At 45.2% G+C, this 14,230-nt stretch overlaps 1 protein-coding gene across 2 annotated transcripts in view; it reads left to right on the forward strand.

The window, feature by feature from the left end:
* WIPF3 (WAS/WASL interacting protein family member 3) overlaps positions 1–14,230 on the forward strand; it is a 116,671-nt gene that overhangs the window by 24,127 nt on the left and 78,314 nt on the right. The window contains exon 2 of one of the 2 annotated variants that reach the window (XM_068236080.1): positions 202–275. The exons of the other annotated variant lie outside the window; for it this stretch is intronic. The gene's annotated coding sequence lies outside the window, so the exon portion shown is untranslated. The remainder of the gene's footprint in view (positions 1–201; positions 276–14,230) is intronic. 2 annotated transcript variants of the gene reach the window in all.

Here is a 14,230-nt window from a genome sequence, read left to right on the forward strand (position 1 = left end):
AATCTGAAATTGTAATTTGATCTCTTAGCTGTATCAGCTGACTGTCACGGCAGAGAGCTAAATGGTAAATACAGGATGTCAATATGTCTGCTTCCATGGAAACAGGAAGTAGACACACTGCAGATGTATTACAGGATTTGTATCAGCTGTAACAAATCATTTTTTTCTTTAAAAGTTATTATGATTTTGCTTATCTTTTAGAACGGAGAGAAAGTTCTGAGTTCAGGTCCGCTTCAAGGTTCTGGAGAACAGTTGAGAGGTCCTGCAAAACTGAGGTGAATGTATTAATGTTTACCTGAAGTGACAATTGAAGTAGGAAAGTGAAGGTGGCCAAGCATAGAAGGGTACCTGTGCTTCCTCTCATTCTCATCATCAGTATTATGCGCAAAACCATCTGTCAAACTGCAGATAAACCCGGAATTAGAGCTGAATGCAGGACCACACTCCATCCATCTCTGCCCATACATTGAGTGTACAGACTGGAGAGGGGAGGCTGGCAAGGATGTACACTGTGGGCAGGGATGATGGGAAAATTGCTCCCCTTGAGGGGCTGAATGCCAGGTGGCTGCTTTAACTGTTTGGTTTACCTGAAGTGTGACAAAGTTGTATACAATACTATTCTAATATGGAGGGCGAGAAGGTTAACATGAAATATGAGCACAAGCACCTTTTTACATAATCATGTCACTCATTTAGTGTTCACTTCAGGTATACTTTAAACAATGTCTGTTGTTTAGGTGGAAAGTTTTCATCCCTCCCTCCTCTTGGCCCAATATATACGGTAATATACTGAGCATTTTTTAAAAGGTCGTGAAATAGCTGCCATCCCATTGCATTCCTGTGAACACACCCATAGTGTGAAATTGTTGCAATAAATCCAGGTTGTCCTAGATTTATTACAGAAGTTGTCTTTACAGGTACACACATTATGCTACAGTCATAAAACCACTGTATCACTTACTCTTCAGCAATCCTCACTGCGGTCTGAACTTCACCTTTTTGTCCTTCAGCCACGGTGTGGTTAATTTTACTCCGTGTTTCGGTTTACTGTCATGCTGGAAGTGAATACTTACCTCCTATTGAAAACTTTCTGTCTGAGGGCACCAAGTTTTCCTCAAAAATGTGATGGTATTTTGCTCCATCTATTTTTCCTTCCATCCTGACAAGTCCCCCAGTCCCTGCTTCAGAGAGACACCCCCCCCCCCCACACACACAATAATGCTGCAACCTCCATGCTTCACAGTAGGTATACAAGAAATGCACTGGCGAGTATGGGTATTATGAAATTACTAGATCAGTTTAAGTTGCAGTCGGTTACCAGTATTACAGCCTGATTCACAAAGCGGTGATAACTCAGTTATCACGCCTCAAAGACTTTAGGCATGATAACCTTTGCACCGCTGAGTTAGCACCGCTTTGTGCTGATTACCGCGCGCAAAGTCCCACGCGCAAAGTTTTTGCGCACGCGCGCGCGCAAAGTCCCATAGTCCCATAGGCCTTAATGAGTTTTGCGCGCGAGTTTCTTCTTATCATGCCTAAACTGAGTTTAGGCGTGATAAAGGGCTTTTCACTGGCGTGCAAACACTTTGCACCGCTTTGTGAATCAGGCCCTTAGTCTGGCTAGTGGTGGTTGACTCCTGTTACTAGCAAATGTCAAGATATAAACTGGGAAATACAGATAGTGCTCATAGGCCTTATAAAGCACAGGTCCAATTTAATATTGGAAATAGCCAGTGCAACAGGTAGGACACCATAGCTGGTGACCAACTTCTTGTGGGAAATGGGGTATCAGCTATTTATTAAAATGAAGTCCAAACCTTGTTTAAAGCAGCAGGGTCAGTTATACTGTGCCAGGAAAAAAAACCACAAAACACGTATATAAGTAGATAACTACTTGCTTATCTTACATAACAGATGTATTGTACTGTTCAGGTTTTGATTTTAGTGAATTTTATATAGTAAAAAAGAGAATTAAGTTTCAGGTATTTGCCATCTTGGTTCCCTATGACTGAAGCCAATACTGATGTCATTTCCTCCCTTACCTGTTTTATCCTAGAATCTGCTCTGTTATAGCTAGTTGCTTTGTAAACGTGTGAGCAGAGCAAGATCAGATTTCTGCCTTGTGTCGCACTGAACTTCTCTCAGCCAGTCAGTGAGGAACAGGAATGTGGGACAAGTTTCCTTCTTATCTGCAATGTACCAAATAGAGCCAGCCTGATTGAGATAAGATTTATTACAGCAGAAACATTTTTGATCAGATTTGAATGCTTGCAACGCAGGGTAAGGTTCCAAGCTGCATATTGAACACATTGCAGTGAGCAAATGGAATTTGATTTTGTGGCTCACAATCCCTCTTTAAAGAGGAATGCCAGTAAAAAATAATGTAGTAAAAAAAGTGCTTCATTTTTTACAATAATTATGTATAAACGATTTAGTCAGTGTTTGCCCATTGTAAAATCTTTCCTCTCCCTGATTTTTATTCTGACATTTATCACATGGTGACATTTTTACTGTTGGCAGGTGATGTCAGTGGAAGGAAATGCTGCTTGCTTTTTTTGACAGTTGATAACAGCTGTAAACAGCTATTTCCCACAATGCAATGAGGTTCACAGACAGGAAACTGTCAGCACCATGGTCATGACATCACACTGTGGGAGGAGTTTCACCACAATATGCCAAACAGACCCCCCCCCTCCCCCCCCCCCCCGATGATCCGTTTGAGAAAAGGAAAAGATTTCTAATGGGAAAGGGGATATCAGCTACTGATTGGGATGAAGTTCAATTCTTGGTTACGGTTTCTCTTTAAAGTTCATCTTTAAGTAAGTTCCCATTTTAGTGCCAGAAGTTACACTTTAAATATATTTCTTTGATTGGTACAAAAACCAGCTGGAAATGTACAAGACGTTCTCTCTAGCACACAATAGTTACTGCGGCACATGGAATAAAAGGGAACGAACACACAGGGTGCTAGTGTTCTGGCATGTATGGAACACCTGCATCCTGAATGCTAATTATTTCTATATATGGGCTCTGCAGAGGTGCTGATAGAATAAATCCACTCCATTAATATCCATATACCCTGTCGGCGGTTACATCAATTACCTAATGTGTAATCACTGCTGCTTCAGCATCTCTGCTGGGATTTATTTTAGAGCTTTGTGTGGCTGTATAGCTGCAGTGCACTTACAGAGAGGCACGTGCTAATATAGAAGCATGATTGCTCTCAGATATTGTTACAGCAAATGTATCCCGGGGCCCTAATCTGACTTCCCCAATTGCAGGCTAATATGAATAAATGTATAATTAATGCAGCTTCTTACAGGACTGCCTCAAAAAAGACATAATGCTTTGTAGTGCAATAACGTAGTGCAGTTCCTGGCAGTAAATATGCTTTATCTCCAAGTAGCTGTCTATGTAAAATTATAAAACAGAAGTCTTGCTTGTAGCTGCCCTTACCGTATATATAGATCTCTGGTCTCTGGGAGTGTCACAATCAGAGTATGTCTCTCCTGCACTGCATTATCACACACATATGTGTGGCATAGTAGATAAAGGCTGAGAGCAGCACAATGGAGGAAAGCTGGAGATCCCAGACAGAGCTGAAAGATACCCCAAGTAAGAAAAAGACTACTTTTTACCTGTCTCAGGTTTACTTTAAAGAGGAAGTTTAACCAAGGATATACCTTAATTCCAATCAGTAGCTGATACCTTCTTTCCCATGAGAAATATTTACCTTTTTTCAAATAGATCATCAGAGGGGTCTGTATGGTTGATATTGTGGTGAAACGCCGCCCACAGTGTGATGTCATGACCAAGCTGTAAGGTTCCTTACAGTTTGCTGTCTGTGAACCCCATTGCATTGCGGAAGATAATGGCTTTTTCCAACTGCCAAGCAAGCAGTTTCTCCCTATGTGCATAGAACTCTCAGTAACGAACATTCCGCACAGATCACCTGGCAGAACTAAAGATGTCACCACCAGTGATAAGTTTCAGAATGTAAATCGGGCAGAGGAAAAATTTTACAATGAGCAAACACTGCCTAAATAATTTATAAGTTCATATTGTAAACAATAAGCAATGTTATTCATTATGTTATTTCACTACAATTCCTCTTTAAAGTGTACCAGAGACGAAATATATTGAAAGTGTTATACATAACTGGGGCTTCCTCTTGCCCCATCCGCACGGATCGCTCCCACACCGCCGTCCTCAGTCTTCTCCGTCTTATGTAAGTTCGGCCAGCCGCGGCCAATCTGAGCGCGCGCAGTGCACTTTCTCTATCTCACTCCGGTGGAAAGAGACGGAGGGAGCGCACTGCACATGCTCACACTGGCCGCGGCTGGACAACGTTACGGGACCCGGAACAGAAGACGGAGAAGACTGAGGACGGCGGGGTGGGAGCGATCTGTGCGGATGGGGCTGGAGGAAGCCCCAGGTATGTATAAAACTTTAAATCTATTTTGTCTCTGGTACACTTTAAGGCAGCACTGCATGGTCCAGAGGCAGCAGATTTGTCATCTTATTAAGGGGTAGCACATGGACCTTTGACTTCAGCTCTGTGTCAGCATTAGTTCCAGTGCAGGTCAACTACAGTTTGAGGTAATTTCATGAGGCTTTCCAGGTGTACATGGACCTTTTTCTTCTGTATGAGCTCAAGATTAGGTCAGAGTATATGTCCAGAACACTAGCCCTTTAACACCTTGAATTTTGTGTTGAAAATAGAAGTCACATGTCATGGCATTTCTGGCACAAGGGATTAGCAGACCTCATTTCTGCTATTGTTTATATTATCAATGTTATGGAATTTAATGGGAGACTTTTGTTGTTTAATTGTAGATATGCTTTTATATATTTCTGATTAAAAATGTATGGAAAAAATCTACTTTAATACCAAACCTAATAAATAAATCACAATGGGCATTTCAGAGTTTAGTTACTGACAGATCCTATTGAATTCTTCATTATAATGCTATGTTCCTTTAAATATAGTCCTTACTTTCTCCCAGTGGCTGAATCCCTCATGTCACAGGTGGAAACTGTGCACTGAAGAGGCAGATTTTCCAGTTGATTGACCTAACCTGTTTGTTTAACTGAAGGTAATAGACGGATGTATTAGCAGCCAAGCAAAATGCATAACAAAATCCTAATAAAAGGAAACAACAATGGAAAAGTACCATAATAATGTGCAACTGCTTTACCTGAGATGGGCCAGCCATAGGCCGCTCATACCTGTGTTATTAAGTTTAAGAAACTCAATTATTACTTTTTTTTTTTTTTTGCATCAGACAAAACCCTCTCTCCTGTTTTATTTTATTGTAGTTTGTATCTTCGGTAGAAATATTTTCCTTCCTTCCACAATAGGGTTTTTTTCAATAGAAACACAAAGACAAATGGCAGTTGGCAGAAATTCTATCCATTTCCCACAGCACTGAAATGTGTTCTACAGTAGAGGAGATTAAATTTATTTCTGTTTCCAGTAACACCATAGGAAATCTATCCAGACGGGCTACAGAAAGCATTCAGACTGAGATAGATGAGCTAGATATTGCTTACTGTATCACTACACCCTTTTATGTGCTATCCCCCCATGCACACAGCTTCACTCTTCCATGTGTAACACACCATCCAAATACCTGTGCTGCAGCGCCCTGAACCATGCTCACTGTCCCATCTGTGTACAGCAGCTACCCTTTCCCCATGTGCTGCAGCACCCGGAACCATGCTCACCGTCCCATCCATGTACAGCAGCTACCATTTCCCCTATGTGCTGCAGCACCCGGAACTATGCTCACTGTCCCATCCATGTACAGCAGCTACCCTTTCCCCATGTGCTGCAGCACCCGGAACCATGCTCACTGTCCCATCCATGTACAGCAGCTACCCTTTCCCCTATGTGCTGCAACACCCGGAACCATGCTCACTGTCCCATCTGTGTACAGCAGCTACCCTTTTCCCATGTGCTGCAGAACCCTGAACCATGCTCACTGTCCCATCCATGTACAGCAGCTACCATTTCTCCTATGTGCTGCAGTACCCTGAACCATGCTCACTGTCCCATCCATGTACAGCAGCTTCCCTTTTCCCATGTGCTGCAGTACCCTGAACCATGCTCACTGTCCCATCCATGTACAGCAGCTTCCCTTTTCCCATGTGCTGCAGAACCCTGAACCATGCTCACTGTCCCATCCATGTACAGCAGCTACCATTTCTCCTATGTGCTGCAGTACCCTGAACCATGCTCACTGTCCCATCCATGTACAGCAGCTTCCATTTTCCCATGTGCTGCAGTACCCTGAACCATGCTCACTGTCCCATCCATGTACAGCAGCTTCCCTTTCCCCATGTGCTGCAGTACCCTGAACCATGCTCACTGTCCCATCCATGTACAGCAGCTACCCTTTCCCCATGTGCTGCAGTACCCTGAACCATGCTCACTGTCCCATCCATGTACAGCAGCTACCCTTTGCCCTATGTGCTGCAGCGCCCTGAACCATGCTCACTGTCCCATCCATGTACAGCAGCTACCCTTTCCCCATGTGCTGCAGCACCCGGACCCATGCTCACTGTCCCATCCATGTACAGCAGCTACCATTTCCCCTATGTGCTGCAGCACCCGGAACCATGCTCACTGTCCCATCCATGTACAGCAGCTACCATTTCCCCTATGTGCTGCAGCACCCGGAACCATGCTCACTGTCCCATCCATGTACAGCAGCTACCCTTTCCCCATGTGCTGCAGTACCCTGAACCATACTCACTGTCCCATCCATGTACAGCAGCTACCCTTTGCCCTATGTGCTGCAGCGCCCTGAACCATGCTCGCTGTCCCATCCATGTACAGCAGCTACCCTTTCCCCAATGTGCTGCAGCACCCTGAACCATGCTCACTGTCCCATCTGTGTATAGCAGCTACCCTTTCCCCCTGTGCTGCAGCACTCTGAACCATGCACACTGTCCCATCTGTGTACAGCAGCTACCCTTTCCCCCTGTGATGCAGCACCCTGAACCATGCTCACTGTCCCATCTCTGTAGAGCAGCTACCCTTTCCCCCTGTGCTGCAGCACCCTGAACCATTCTCACTGTCCCATCTGTGTACAGCAGCTACCCTTTCCCCTATGTGCTGCAGCGCCCTGAACCATGCTCACTGCCCCATCTGTGTACAGCAGCTACCCTTTCCCCATGTGCTGCAGAACCCTGAACAATGCTCTTTGTCCCATCTGTGTACAGCAGCTACCCTTTTCCCTATGTGCTGCAGAACCCTGAACCATGCTCACTGTCTCATCTGTGTACAGCAGCTACCCTTTCCCCTATGTGCTGCAGCACTCTGAACCATGCTCTCTGTCCCATCTGTGTACAGCAGCTACCCTTTCCCCCTGTGCTGCAGCACCCTGAACAATGCTCTCTGTCCTATCTGTGTACAGCAGCTACTCTTTCCCCCTGAGCTGCAGCACTCTGAACAATGCTCACTGTCCCATCTGTGTATAGCAGCTACCCTTTTCCCTATGTGCTGCAGCACCCAGAACCATGCTCACTGTCCCATCTGTGTACAGCAGCTACCCTTTTCCCTATGTGCTGCAGCACCCTAAACCATGCTCTCTGTCCCATCTGTGTACAGCAGCTACCGTTTCCCCCTGTGCTGCAGCACTCTGAACAATGCTCACTGTCCCATCTGTGTATAGCAGCTACCCTTTCCCCTATGTGCTGCAGCACCCTGAACCATGCTCACTGTCCCATCTGTGTACAGAAGCTACCAATTCCCCTATGGGCCGCAGCACCCTGAACCATGCTCACTGTCCCATCTGTGTACAGCAGCTACCAATTCCCCTATGGGCCGCAGCGCCCGGAGCTATGCTCACTGTCTCATCCATGCACAGCAGCTACCCTTTCCCCTATGTGCTTCAGCACTCTGAACCTTGTTCACTGTCCCATTTGTGTACAGCAGCTACCCTTTCCCCTATGTGCTGCAGCACTCTGAACCATGCGCACTGCCCCATCTGTGCACATCAGCTACCTTTTCCACTATGTGCTGCAGCACTCTGAACAATGCTCACTGTCCCATCTGTGTATAGCTGCTACCCTTTCCCCTATGTGCTGCATCACTCTGAACCATGTTCACTGTCCCATCCGTGTACAGAAGCTACCAATTCCCCTATGTGCTGCAGCACTCTGAACCATGCTCACTGTCCCATCTATGTACAGCATCATCAAAGGATTGTTGGTATTCGGGGGTCTTGCTCCTCTTTCAGCACAAGAGTACAGTTGCACCTGGGCAGTAAGCCAGAGCTGATTGTGTCTGAGTGGCTGCTGCTACTGCGGTAGTCACAGCCATGCTCGTACAGCTGGAGCGCAACAACAGCATAGAAGTGTGGCTCCAATCAGCCGGAGGACCCTCTCCTTTGTTTCTGAACCAAGCTTTGGCTCTGGTTTTCTAGAAAGTCCATCTCCAGTAATAAATCTAAAGATCTCACCTAAAAGCATACTACTCAGAGTATTCAAATATCATTATATTTGCAGGAAATGAGGCTTTAGCAGTTAAAAATCTAAAAATCCTGCCTGAAAATTTGAACATATCCAGAAGCATTCAATGTAAGAAGTTGGTAGTAGCTGGGGATGTAGCTATTGCTGCTTGGATTGCATCATCCTGCTGTTCAGGGGCAAGCACAGACTGAACTCTTTTGAAGGACTGCAGTCTATAGCTAAGAAAGCCTGTGGTGCAAGAAGTGGCCAGTTTCTGGGACCCTCACCATTGGTTGAAAGTGAGTTATTTGACATCAACTATTCAAGGTGTTCTGCCACTGAGTTAATGCCATGAGTTGTGATTTAGTCTGCAAAGTGGGCAATTACCCCAGGGCCCCGACCGCTGCCAGGCTCCTCCATGCCACCGGACTCCTAGATAGTCCCCCCGACTGCTCCATGGGGTCCCTGGATGATGTGTAGCTGCACTGTATTAACTCAACTGTCCCGGCTGCTGTTCCATCCGTGTTCTGCCTTTATACACACTGCCTGGCCTCTTTTCCATGGGGCACATTTTACTGTATTTACACATGGAAAAGAGACAAGCAGCGGGGCTGTAGATAGAGCATGGGCGGAGCAGCCACCGTGACAGGTGAGTTATTGCGGTGCAGTTCCTGAGCTACACGTCGCTTGGGGGGGAGGGCGCCCTGACTTTGCTGGGGAAAGGAGTTTCCCTTTTCCCCGGGGTCCCCAGTGCCACTTAAACCGGCCCTATCTGTAGCAGCAATGTTCTGGGTCAGAAATACTTTACTAGGTTGTTTTGTATCTCTAAATTCCAAGAGACTTTATGATCAGTAGTGCATACGGATTGCGGTACAAGGCCAAATGAAACGTAGTACAAGGCATAAAACCTCATGAATTAAATTGCTTGTAGTTTAAGGTTTCCTAGAAAAGGCGGTGTTTTTGCCATTGTTTTCTGTATGATACATATAAAGGGTCATAAAGTCTGTAGCTTTTTCCAGTCTCATAATTCACATATCTCTGTGTCAGTAAATATGAACTTTGCCTCGTCGTCATATATGTACTTAGAGGTCACAAGTAGGACTGATCATTTCCTCTTGTCGCGGCTAGTGACCTTATCTCCTTCTCTGTTACTGATTTCTTCCCTTGTGTGTTCCCCGCATATTGCAAGTCTATGTGACAAACTAAACATAATGTTTGCTGAGTCATCATATGGTGTTGTGTACAGTCACCCCTCCTCCCCGCTACAAGGGAAATGCTCATTTAGTTTCTTTTTATGCTAGTGTACACTAGGCCAGATTTATCCTCATTCTGCCCCCAGACAAACATTCTTGTGGCTCCCCTTCTAGTAGCATAACTAAGGCGCTTGGGGTCAGGGACGGTTCTACACTTTTTGCTGCCTGAGGCAATCATATGAGGATGCGCCTCCCCCCCTACATTTGTAATGATCGCACAGCACCCGACAGTTTACTCTGCTTCATTTAATGCTCTCACATGACATGCTGCAGCTCAACACAATAGCACTATGGCTGGCTGTAAGTCTGTGACAAACAAACTGCTCACCCTCAGCCACTTCAATCCTCCTCCACAGCAGTGCCACCTCCTCCCTTCTGCTGTGCAAGTCACATGAAACTTTGCTGTTCTCCTGCCTCCCCACTCACTGTCTGTCTCCTCACACAGCACAACAAGCTGCTTTTCCCCAATGATGACCTTTTCACCTTGCTCTCCGCTTGCTTCTCCTCTTACTCTGACTGCATGATGTTAGTGTAAACACAGTACAAACATGCTGCCCCTGTAGTCTCTGCGCCTGATGCAAATGTTTTACCTTGCGTCATGAGAGATCCCGGACCTGCTTGGGGTCCCTACATGAGTTTTACATGGGGTCCCAAGCACTCTATTAATATAGAGTCCTAAAATCATTCAAGGATAGATGCAGTATCAGAGAGTTGTATTTAGAGTAAGGAAACAGTTTATTAAGGATTGGGACCAAAAGACAAGACGGACTCTGTCACACTCCATACAATGATTTATTTATTTTCCACGGCATGCAGGTACAACAAAACGTTTTAATAAGTTTATTAAGGATTACCACTATGCAATTGACATATAGAGGTGTTCATTACCAGCATAGCTATGAAAGCCCGTGGTGCAAGAAGTGGCCAGTTTCTGGGACCCTCACCATTGGTTGAAAGTGAGTTATTTGACATCAACTATTCAAGGTGTACTGCCACTGAGTTAATGCCATGAGTTGTGGTTTAGTCTGCAAAGTGGGCAATTACCCTAGGGCCCCGACCGCTGCCAGGCCCCTCCATGCCACCGGACTCCTAGATAGTCCCCCCGACTGCTCCATGGGGTCCCTGGATGATGTGTAGCTGCACTGTAATAACTCAACTGTCCCGGCTGCTGTTCCATCCGTGTTCTGCCTTTATACCCACTGCCTGGCCTCTTTTCCATGGGGCACATTTTACTGTATTTACACATGGAAAAGAGACAAGCAGCGGGGCTGTAGTTAGAGCATGGATGGAGCAGCCACCGGGACAGGTGAGTTATTGCAGTGTAGTTCCTTTGTCGCTGGCCAAAACTTTATTGGGGGAATAACCTATTGTAGATAGGCGGATGTTTGGGTAATGTCACCCTGGTGGGCGGGCATTTGCTAATGTTTAACAAAAAATTCATGATGGATAATTTTTTGAAGTTTAGTTACGTGCGCTCAGTTTAATGATACTGTAAAAGAAATAAAGAAAACAATTAAACCCTAAAATTCTTCGCCAAAAGTAGTGAGCAAAATAGTGGAGCAATTCAAGAAGAGCATAAGTGCGGTGATTCGATCACAATAACACGTGCGCGCGCACATGTGTTATTGTAATCGAATCACCGCACACTCACACACACACACGGTACGGCGAAAACGGCGCATCGGGTACCCCCGAAGCGGCGCATTGATGCCGTTTTCATCGCACCGGGTGAGACATTTACTGGGCAGCAGGTGCGACGATAACGTTGCACCGCGCACTGTTACTTTCCAGCCACGCTGCGCGATATGGGTGGTCTTGTGGGCGATGTAGTGTTGCGCTGCTATTAATGCACGCAAAGCTACATTTCGGGCACTAAGTGGCTTTTCACTCCAGCGCTAACACTTAGCGCCGGTTAGTGAATCAAGTCCTATGTATGCAATCTGCATGGTCATATCAGTTTCATCTGGCATTTGAACATGTGTCTGCAGTCTGAGCAAGTCTGCTTACATAAATATATCTGAATCTGAATATAATGTTGTGCATGTACAGAGTAATAACAATTAATATTAAACTGGGTCAGAAGGCAGTACAGTCCGCATACTAATTTAAAATCACATACAGCTGTGCATATATGAGACAATATTTATAGCTACTGTGGTAACTTGAGAAGTGATTTCACATCCATTTTTGATTTTACTTTAGTGTCTGTCAACAGAGCGAGCTTTGTGCCAGGAACAAGTGTGGCTCTCCATCTGCTTGGTGTATTCAGCTGCTGTGTGTTCCAGGAGGCAGAGAAAGTTCCTCTCCTGTCATTGTTTTGTCTGGAGACACATGCATGTCTGCTGCCTCCTCCCTGGTTTCTGCCCACATGTTGGAATAGCATGATCTGTTCTGCTGATATGGAAGACAATTTGCTTTTAGCTTATTTATTTTTTTCATTCTGTAGGATGCAAAAATAGTACATATCCATAGCTCCCAACTGTCCTTCTTTTGGAGGGACAGTCCCACTTTGGGAACCCAATCCCACTATCCTTCTTTCTTCTTTATTTGTCTCTCTTTCAGGACTCATGTACTTCATGTATTTTATCTACTGAAAAATGTGTTTAATTGACTCTAAACTTTATTCCCATCCTTTAAATCAATATATTTCTTGTTTTCAAATGTTAATATGAAGGACAATGAACTAGGATAGAGAGTATCAGTGTGGTTTGATCATCGTCCTTCGCATTGACCACCTTCTAACAGAATGGAAACTGATCAATTTCACGGATCAGTTTTTCATCCATGCAAAAGTGAATCAGGCCTTAGGCCTGGTGCACACCGAGCAGTTTTTGAAGCGATCCGCAAACCGCTTCTGCCTTGAAAAACGCTTGGCTAATGTATTTCAATGGGATTGTGCACACCGGCGGTTTACGTTTTTTAGCAAACCGCAAACGTGGGTCCTGCAGCACTTTTGCGGTTTGCAGAAGCGTTTCTGCCTCAATGTGAAGTATAGGAAAAGCTCAAACACTAGAGCAGAGCGGTTTTCCAGGCGTTTTTGTTGCAGAAGCTGTTCAGTAACAGCTTTTACTGTAACAATATTTGTAATCTGCTACACAAAAACGCTCCCAGAAACGTAAACATGCCTAGAATCGCTCTGAAATCTGCTCCAAAAACTTTTAGCGTTTTGAGCATCTGCTAGCGGTTTTGGTGTGCACTGGGCCAAAGTCTGTCTGGTACTTGAACAAGTTTCTTTAATCACAATTCAAATACATTTTTCTCTTTCATCCAGTAACAGAGAGATTGGCTACAGTGACACGGGACTCATGTTTTCCAGAACATTGTATACCCTGTATCAGGCCTGGAACCCACTAGAGCGATTTTTTTGAGCATTAAGGGAGCGCTTTCAATCGCTAGCGATTTCCCTAAACGCTCTGCCAATGTAAATGGATGGGACTGATTCCACTAGAGTGTTTGCGATTAAACAAATTGCAATCACAGGACATGCAGCATTTTGGTAGCGTTTCCATTCTAATGAATTGTATAGGAGCAGGGAAATCTCTCCCAAAATCGCTTGCAAAACGCTATCACAAATCGCTAGCGATTGCAATAGCGCTTTGCACTTTCTAGTGGGTTCCAGGCCACAGTGAGAGCTCTGCTTTTGCCTTCAGATTGTCCATGCAAGTTTGCTACTCTCCCTCACTTCCTCAGGCAGTATATTTGAGTTATTTCATGGGCAGCTTGGTGGCATAGTGGCAGCAGTCTTGCCTTGCAATGCTAGAGTCCCCAGTTCATATCTGCATGGAGTTTGTATGTTCTACCTGTGTTTGCTAGGGTTTTCTCCTGGGCATTCTAATTTCCATCCCACATCACAAAAACGCACACATCAGTTAATTGGTTCCTGCGAAAATGGGTCTAAGGCTCCCTGCACACTGCATGCGATTCCGATTTTTATCGTTTTTCACATCCGATTCCGATTTTTAATCGTTACTGCATGCTGCGGTTTTTCCTCCGTTTTTCTGTTGATTGCATTCAGGGAAAATCGGAATTGCAAATCGAAATTGGAAACGGAATCGGAATCGCAAAACGGATTTGCAGTGTGCAGGGAGCCTAAGCTCTGAAATCTTCCACAGCACTGTACAGAGTGTATTGTCACTTATTGATCCCTCAGAGGGCCTCATAATCTAATCCCTACAAGTCATATGTCTGTATCATGGAGCATATGTATCATAGTCTAGGGCCAGTGTTTTTGGGATGTGGGAGGAAACCGGAGTGCCCAGAGGAAGCCTATGCAGACACGGGGAGAACATACAAACTCCGTGCAGATAATGCCCTGGCTGGGATTCAAATCAGGGACCCAGCGCTGTAAGGCGAGACCGCTATCCACTACGCCACCATGCTGCCCATGCAATGTGATTATATTGTATTACGCAATGCACCTCAACACCCCAGTGTGAAGTAGCCTAAGGGCTCTTTCACACTAGGACGTTGAGTTTGATGCGACGTTAAGGTCGCACAACGTGCCCCTAACGCAGCGCATG

The sequence above is a fragment of the Hyperolius riggenbachi genome, chromosome 5 (assembly GCF_040937935.1).
Source record: "Hyperolius riggenbachi isolate aHypRig1 chromosome 5, aHypRig1.pri, whole genome shotgun sequence".
Classification (NCBI taxonomy): domain Eukaryota; kingdom Metazoa; phylum Chordata; class Amphibia; order Anura; family Hyperoliidae; genus Hyperolius; species Hyperolius riggenbachi.